We start from the raw sequence: 7,224 nt of genomic DNA, 5'->3' as shown, positions 1-7,224 counted from the left end.
GGACATTCCCTCAGGTTGGGACGACAGACAAAATGGCTGCCATAAAGCAAATGTGTTGTTTAGGAACACGTGACAGTCGGCAGTTTAAATGTACTCCCACTGCCCCTGACTGAGGGAAACTCGTAGGAAATCTTTTAATTGCTGAGGTAAACGGTTCTCCATTTTGAGACCTAAGCATCAGAGATGGTCTTCGCGATTGACCTTTGCCTCGGTGGCTAACGGGCGTCGTTGAAGCCGAGGGTGAGTGATGGTGGCGGCGGCGTCGCGTCGAGAGACGCTTTGCAGATCACGTTTGCCTCGTGTGCACACACCGGCAGCCAATTTGAGCCCACCTTAGGAACACGCCCTCTCTCATATTGCTGGGAATGGTGTGAGATTTCGATGGATAGTTTCCGAAATCAAAGGTTGAAGGGTTTTTTAAAAAGTATGGCAACCAGATGTATGCGTAAAAAGATTTTATTGTCGAGAGCGTATTTTGGATCATGTTCTTTAGTAGCTGTTAATGCTGTCGATTGTACATTAAATAGTGTACACTGATTTCTGTGTGGACGTCAATCTTCATTTTCTGTTATGGATCGATATACGTTGCATCCCAACAATGGGTCTTCAAACCTGAATAATAAAATCGAGATTCATGTGACAAAACGTAGATGTACTGGGAATGAACCCTAAATAGGACTACACATCACTAAGTACAGTCTCAGTCCAGATACCCCAGGATGTCGTTGTTGGTGCCGTACTATCCGCCCCATCCAAAGTGTGTTAAATGTTGTCAATTGCATTGTTGACTTTGTTCATATCTTTGTTGAAGTTAAAAGAAATTGGTTGTTGGCATTAAGCGGCAAGACATGTTGCAGCTGGAAATAACGTTAGGCCACTTTGGAATATTCCTTACATTGCTTCGCCACTGGAAGGATGTGGAGCCTTTGGAGGGGATGTGGAAACAGTTTACCAGGATGTTGCTTGGTTTGGAGGGTATTAGCTATGGGAAATATTGGATAAACTTGGAATATTTTCACTTGAATGTTGGAGGCTGTGAGGTGACCAGTAGTAGGTTACAAAATTGAGAGGTATGGATAGAACGGATAATCAATCTTTTTCCCAGAGTAGAAATGCTAATTACTAGGGGACATAACCTTAAGGTAAAGGGGGGAATTTTAAAAGAGATGTGAGGCACGTTTTATATTGCAGAAGGTAGTAAGTGCCTGGAATGCACTGCCAGAGGTGGTGGATGCAATAAGTGTTTAAGAGGCATCTTGACGGATGTTTGAATAAGCAGGCAATAGAGGGAAATGGATAGGTTAGAGGCAAAAGTGTTTTAGTTTAGGAAGACATTGTGTTGGTGAAGTCCTAGTGGGCCGAAGAGCCAGTCCCTATACTGTACTGTCCTTCTGCGCTTGGACCTCTTGTCTTTGAGTGTACATAAATAGGGGAGGGCTCTTGTGGCATACCTTTTGAGCAAGGAGGCCAGTGTCAAGTCCCACCAGCTCTAGAGATATCATAACACATCTGAAAAGGTTGATTAAAAATATCTATAAATTGCAAACAGGCAGGACTCTGAGTGTGTGTGGAGAAGAGTAAATCAATAAACTCTCTGCATAAAGGAACAAAAGAAACATGTCTTTGTTTCTATCTTAACAGCTGGCTTAAACTATAAACAAAGTGCACAAAAATATTTTGTTTCTTTTCATTCACTCATGCAATGTTGGTGTCACTGGCTCGGCCAGCATTTATTGTCCACTTCTAGCTGACCTGGAGAAGGTGAGCTGCTTCCCTATAACATTTATCTACTTGGAAGAGCAGGGGAGTTCTCCCTCAGTGTCCTGCCTAATACTTACTGTGTGTGGGATCTTTCTGTGCACAACCCAGCTCCCAGGTTCCCTTTTGTACAACAAGAATGATACTTCCAAAGTGCTTCATTGATTGGAAGACACTTCAGAATGTTCCAAGGTTCTGAAAGGCTCTGTGGAAATGCAGGTCTTTCCCCTTCTTTCTGACCCAACAGGGTAGAGGACACTAAGTTTAAAAACTGTTTTTTGGCCTCTAATCGCCTGGTTCTCCAGATAAGGAAACTTCCAGCCAATGTTTCAAATGGCAGGCTGCATTTTTAAGGAAGGGCCCTGCTGGACTTCAGTGGGTGTGTCTCCCTTCCCTCATCACAACAGTGCAGGATTTGGGAAAGGCACATCAATGCGTTAGTCTCTGTCTCCATTGCCTGACAGCCCAATCAGGCTTCTATCAGCTGCATGGAAACTGTGATGAAGAACCTGCCGTTATATAGCACCTTTGCACAAATTGGGAGATCCCAAATCACTTTACAAATAATGAGCTACTTTTGAAGTATCACCCCAGTAGTAATGATGGAAATTCATTCATGGTAGTCAACTTGTACACAGCAAGCTCCCAAAAATGTCAACACGATAAATGACCAGATAGATTGCTTTTAGTGATGTTAATGGAGGAATAAATATTGACCTGGATACTGGGGAAAACTAACCCACTTCTTCATAGAAGTACAATGGGAGCATTTATGTTCACCCAAGAGTGCAGATGGTGTCCCATCTCAACCCAAAAACTGCACTTTGGCCCTCATTGTTGCAGTTGACCATTAGCAACAAATTTGGGCTCAGGTTCTTAGGATGGGAGTTGACCCTAAAGCCTTGTGATCCCAGAGGATACAAACAAAGCAGAGTTAACACACCAACTTCAGGCAGAGAGAAGGAAGGACACTGAGAAAGAGTTCACACAGGCAGACTGACAAAGTAGGAAAAGACTGAAAGGAACAAACATTGACAGATTCTTAAATTAGAGGGAGGATGACACAAGGACAGGTAGAGATAAACTGGGGCAGACAGGAGCATTGCAATCGAGAAGAGAGCAGCAGATAAAGTAAATAAAAGATGGAAAGGAACGTGAGTAAAGACAGAGGGAAATGAATTGCTATGTTATGGCACAGGGTGTAGTATCGAACTAGCACAAGACAGCAATAATTAATTCTTTGTGGAGCTGCTTCAAGCTGCAGCTAATCCTTTAAATGCAGTCTGCCTGGAGGTACAGACTTTTTTTGCTCACACACCATCCTGACCTCACTCTGTGTGCCACTGCCTTTGCCCACAGCTTACTCCTGATTGTAACATTCTGACCACTTGATGTGCTATAAGATGTGGTCAGATGTCAGGCGACACCAGGTTATAGTCCAACAGGTTTATTTGAAATCGCGAGCTTTCAAAGCGCTGCTCTTTGACAACGTTCTGAAAGCTTGTAGTTTCAAATAAACCTGTTGGACTGTAACCTGGTGTTGCCTGACTTAAGACCTTGTCCACCCCAGTCCCAACATCAGCACCTCCGCTATATGATGTGGTTTGGGAGGTTTCCTTTTGTTGGTGTTTGTGTACATTGTCTTAGTTAAATGACACAGGCATGAGTCATTTCCCACGTGACCTGAGATGGTTTTCACCAGTGCAGGAGCTAATGTTGCCAATTCTGGTCGACCTTATCCCCAGAAGGTTTTAATCACATGATCTCCCGTGATTAAACATCTCCACCCATTCCAAATTTCCCTCATTTCCAGTTTTTTTTAAAGCACTCAAAGTGAATGAAAGGGAATGACATTTTTCTGTGTCTGTGGGACAAAATTTTAATCCCTGCAGAATCCAGGATGATCCCTGAGAGTTGGTGACCCAGGTATCTGTGTTGACTCGCTGCTTAGTTTGTTTGCTTGTTCAATTATCCTCCCCTGAAGGTGCTGACCATTGCTGCACCCACCTCCTCAGGCACTGGATCTAAAACCATATTTCTAAACACGCACCAGTGTCATTCTTAACCTGTGGAGCCATATGGTAGAGGGAGTCATCAAATTTGTGGTCACTCTGTCCTCACCCAAAATTCAGCATGCAGGCACTATTGCATTGCTTGTTGGAGCAGTGAACAGGGCTTATAGTGATTGTGAACACCCATTGGCCTCCATCTGTAGCCCTAGGATGCTGAGCCCAAATGTGATGCCTTGACTGGGACCAACTCATGAGCACCGATTGGAACACTGATGATTTGCTGCTATATTTGACGGTTGCTGTACTACTCACTGTCTTAATAGAGTTGGGAATCCCAGGAGAGTGGAGCAACCCCTTTTGAAACAGAGCCTTAGGATCTTACAATGTGAGTTGGGTGAAAGGACATTGGTTTAACATCTTATCTGAAAGACAGCTCTTCTATTAAGGCAACACTCCTTTGGTACTGCTCTAGGAGTATCGGCCTTAATTTTGTATCCTGGATGGGAGATTGGACCCATCAACGTCTGACACAGGCAAAGTGGTACCCACTCAGTGTGTTACTTCCTTGCTCTTTACTGCATGGCCATATTTTCTGTCACCTATAAACATTGTAAGTTGTGCACCCAGTTAAGGCAATGGTTCCAAAGCCATGTGGATCAACACTGCCCCCAGTGGGAAAACAGACGATCTCTGGTTTCTACCTTGTAGCCAATTCTGTATCCCCTTTAATCCCATAGGCTTCAAAGGTGTCTTTTCCATTTGTTACTGGGATATGGGCATGAGAGCCATGAATAGGGTAGATTGCCGAAGTCTTTGGAAACGTCAAATACTATAGTGCACAGGTTTCAGGTGAGAGTGGAGAAATTTAAAGGAGTTGTGTGAGGCAAGTTTTTTATTTAGAGGAAGGTAGGTGGCTGGAACACGCTGCCAGCTGAGGTGGTAGAGGCGGAAATGATAGCAACATTTAAATGGCATTTAGATAGAGACATGAACAGGCAGGGAATATGTCATGATGTGGAGGTGCCGGTGTTGGACTGGGGTGGACAAGGTCAGAAGTCAGATGACACCAGGTTATAGTCACTTGACAAAGGGGCAATGCTCGAAAAGCTTGTGATTTCAAATAAACCTGTTGGACTGTAACCTGGTGTCATTTGACTTCTGACCTTGTCCACCCCAGTCCAACACTGGCACCTCCACTATATGATGTGGTTTGGGACTATAACCTGGTGTCGTCTAATTTCAGACCAGGCAGAGAATAGAGAGAGACTGACTGTATGCAAGCAGATAGGATTGGCTTAGAATGGCATCATGGTTGACATAGACATGGTGGTCTGAAGGACCTGTTCCTGTGCTATACTGTTGTATGTCCTTTGGGGAGGAAATCTATCGTGGTTATTATGTGGTTTGAACGACACAGAACGCCAGCTAATCAGCAATGACCAATTGGAGAATCCAGAAGCAGAGGTCTTTGCTTAAAAATAAGGGGTCACCTATTTAAGACTTAGACAAAGACAGTAATTTTTAAGTCAGCAAAGAATGTTATCTTGATAGGGGCCAAATTGCCTACTTCTGTTGCTGAGTCGAATTTTTGTTTTTGCTACCTTCTGAAAAGCTCAAAGCACTTTCTAAGTCCCGAGGATGCAGCTATACCAGACGAACTGCGGTGGTCCAAGAAGGTAACTTACTAGGCCTCTTCTCGAGGGGATGCTGATCTTATCTCCACCACTCACATGCCATACAGAAATAAAATGTGGACTGGCTGGACTGAAGGCTCTGTTTCCATGCTGTATGAATCTAAAAGAAAACTAGAACTAAGGAGATGCTGTAAATTGCAACAGGAAATGAGAAGCTTGCGTGTAAGATAGATGCCACTGGATCAGAGCCGGAGCAAGGGGAGTTTCCCAGCAATCCTGTCAGAAAGGCCTTGAGGGCCAGTTTCATGACAAATAATTATTAAACAATTAGAAACACTAAAATAACTTGGATTGCCTTTAATATGTGCTACAGGGTTTGGATTAATCGATTGACACTCATTTGACTTTGAGGTGTGCGTCCCAGAGGCAGTTGCACACACCTTGTCAAGTAAATTGATTCATCACATAGCAAAATCCAATGCCTTGTACTTGTTACACTATGGGGTGTTTACTGTGAGAAAAGATTGTGTAAATAGTGCGGAAGCCCATATCCAATTAAAGAGCAGACCAAACTGGCTAAGAAACCAAAAGCAGACAATCATGGTGAACAGTCATCTTTTCCACTGGAGCCAAAAATACTGTGCTTTTGGAACCAGTGCTCTTGTTATCATATACTAAAGATCTGGGCAGATAAATTGTGTGTGCCATGAAGCTTGGACATGCAGCAAACAGTGAGGAAAGTAGTTAAGGCTGAGGCAGTGGTGTCATGACATTGTCACTGGACTATTGACTCTGGACTTTTAAACCAGAGTTTCAGGTATAAAGCCCTGGGAACACGAATTCAGATCTCACCACAATGTAATTTGAATCAAACTTAAAAATCTGGATTTGGAAGCTAGTCAGTAGAGAGATGGGGCAAACTGGGCTTGTATTCTCTGGAGTTTCAGAGAATGAGAGATGATCTCATTGAAGCCAACAAAAGGCTTAAAAGAATAGACAGGATAGATGTAGGTAAGATGTTTCCTCTGATCAGTGGATCTAAAACCAGGGGTCATTGTTTCAAAATGCAGGTACAGAGACATCTAGTGGTGTGTATGACGGACATATTATCAAAGTTGTGACTTAAAAATAGGTTTTGCATTTTGAACACAGGCTTTGCAGAGAAAAGCCAGGAAAGTTCTACCTTAACGCTGTTTAGTAGTCTGTCACCCTGGGCATCGCTATGTGAGAAGGATGCCTCTGAAAAGGTGCAGAGATTTTGTAGAATGGCAGAAAGGATAAGGGACTTAAGGTTATATGGACTAGAACCACTGAGAATTGTTCTCCCCAGACCCAAGGAGGTTAACGCATGATTCGATGGAGTCAATGCAATGACATGTTTTGATAAAAGTAATTAACTGACAGTCCTGCTTTCGCAAGTATATCAGAGGATGGAAATGTGAATGTAAGAAGATTTGGCATAGCATGCTCTGATCGAATTCTAACTGGAGCACTGCATTTTGTTTTGCTCTTTCATGGGATGGGGTATCACTGGGTAGGCCCAGCATTTATTATACATCCCTAATTACCTTGAACTAAAGTGGCTTGCTAGGTCCATTTCAGAGGGTAGTTAAGTGTCAACTGGTTAGAAATGCATACAAAACACGAAAAGCGACCTTATCCTATCCAGTCTTTCCTCATAGTTGCAGTTTTCAAATCCTAGTAGCAATCTTGTAAAGAGATAACAAGATGTAGAGCTGGAAAAACACAGCAGGCCAAGCAGCATCAGAGGAGCAGGAAGGCTGACGTTTCGGGCCTAGACCCTTCAAGAAGGGTCTAGG

At 43.3% G+C, this 7,224-nt stretch overlaps 1 long non-coding RNA gene across 1 annotated transcript in view; it reads right to left on the bottom strand.

Annotated features, from left to right (window-relative positions):
• Positions 1 to 497: 497 nt before the first annotated feature.
• Positions 498 to 7,224, bottom strand: part of LOC125487261 — a 40,048-nt gene continuing 33,321 nt past the window's right edge. Inside the window, exon 3 of the long non-coding RNA XR_007265750.1 lies at positions 498 to 612. This is a non-coding gene — a long non-coding RNA (uncharacterized LOC125487261). The remainder of the gene's footprint in view (positions 613 to 7,224) is intronic.

The sequence above is a fragment of the Rhincodon typus genome, chromosome 38, assembly GCF_021869965.1.
Source record: "Rhincodon typus isolate 14 chromosome 38, sRhiTyp1.1, whole genome shotgun sequence".
NCBI classification, from domain to species: domain Eukaryota; kingdom Metazoa; phylum Chordata; class Chondrichthyes; order Orectolobiformes; family Rhincodontidae; genus Rhincodon; species Rhincodon typus.
Note: the sequence above shows the minus strand (reverse complement) of the source record. Positions and strands in the feature narration are given on the sequence as shown.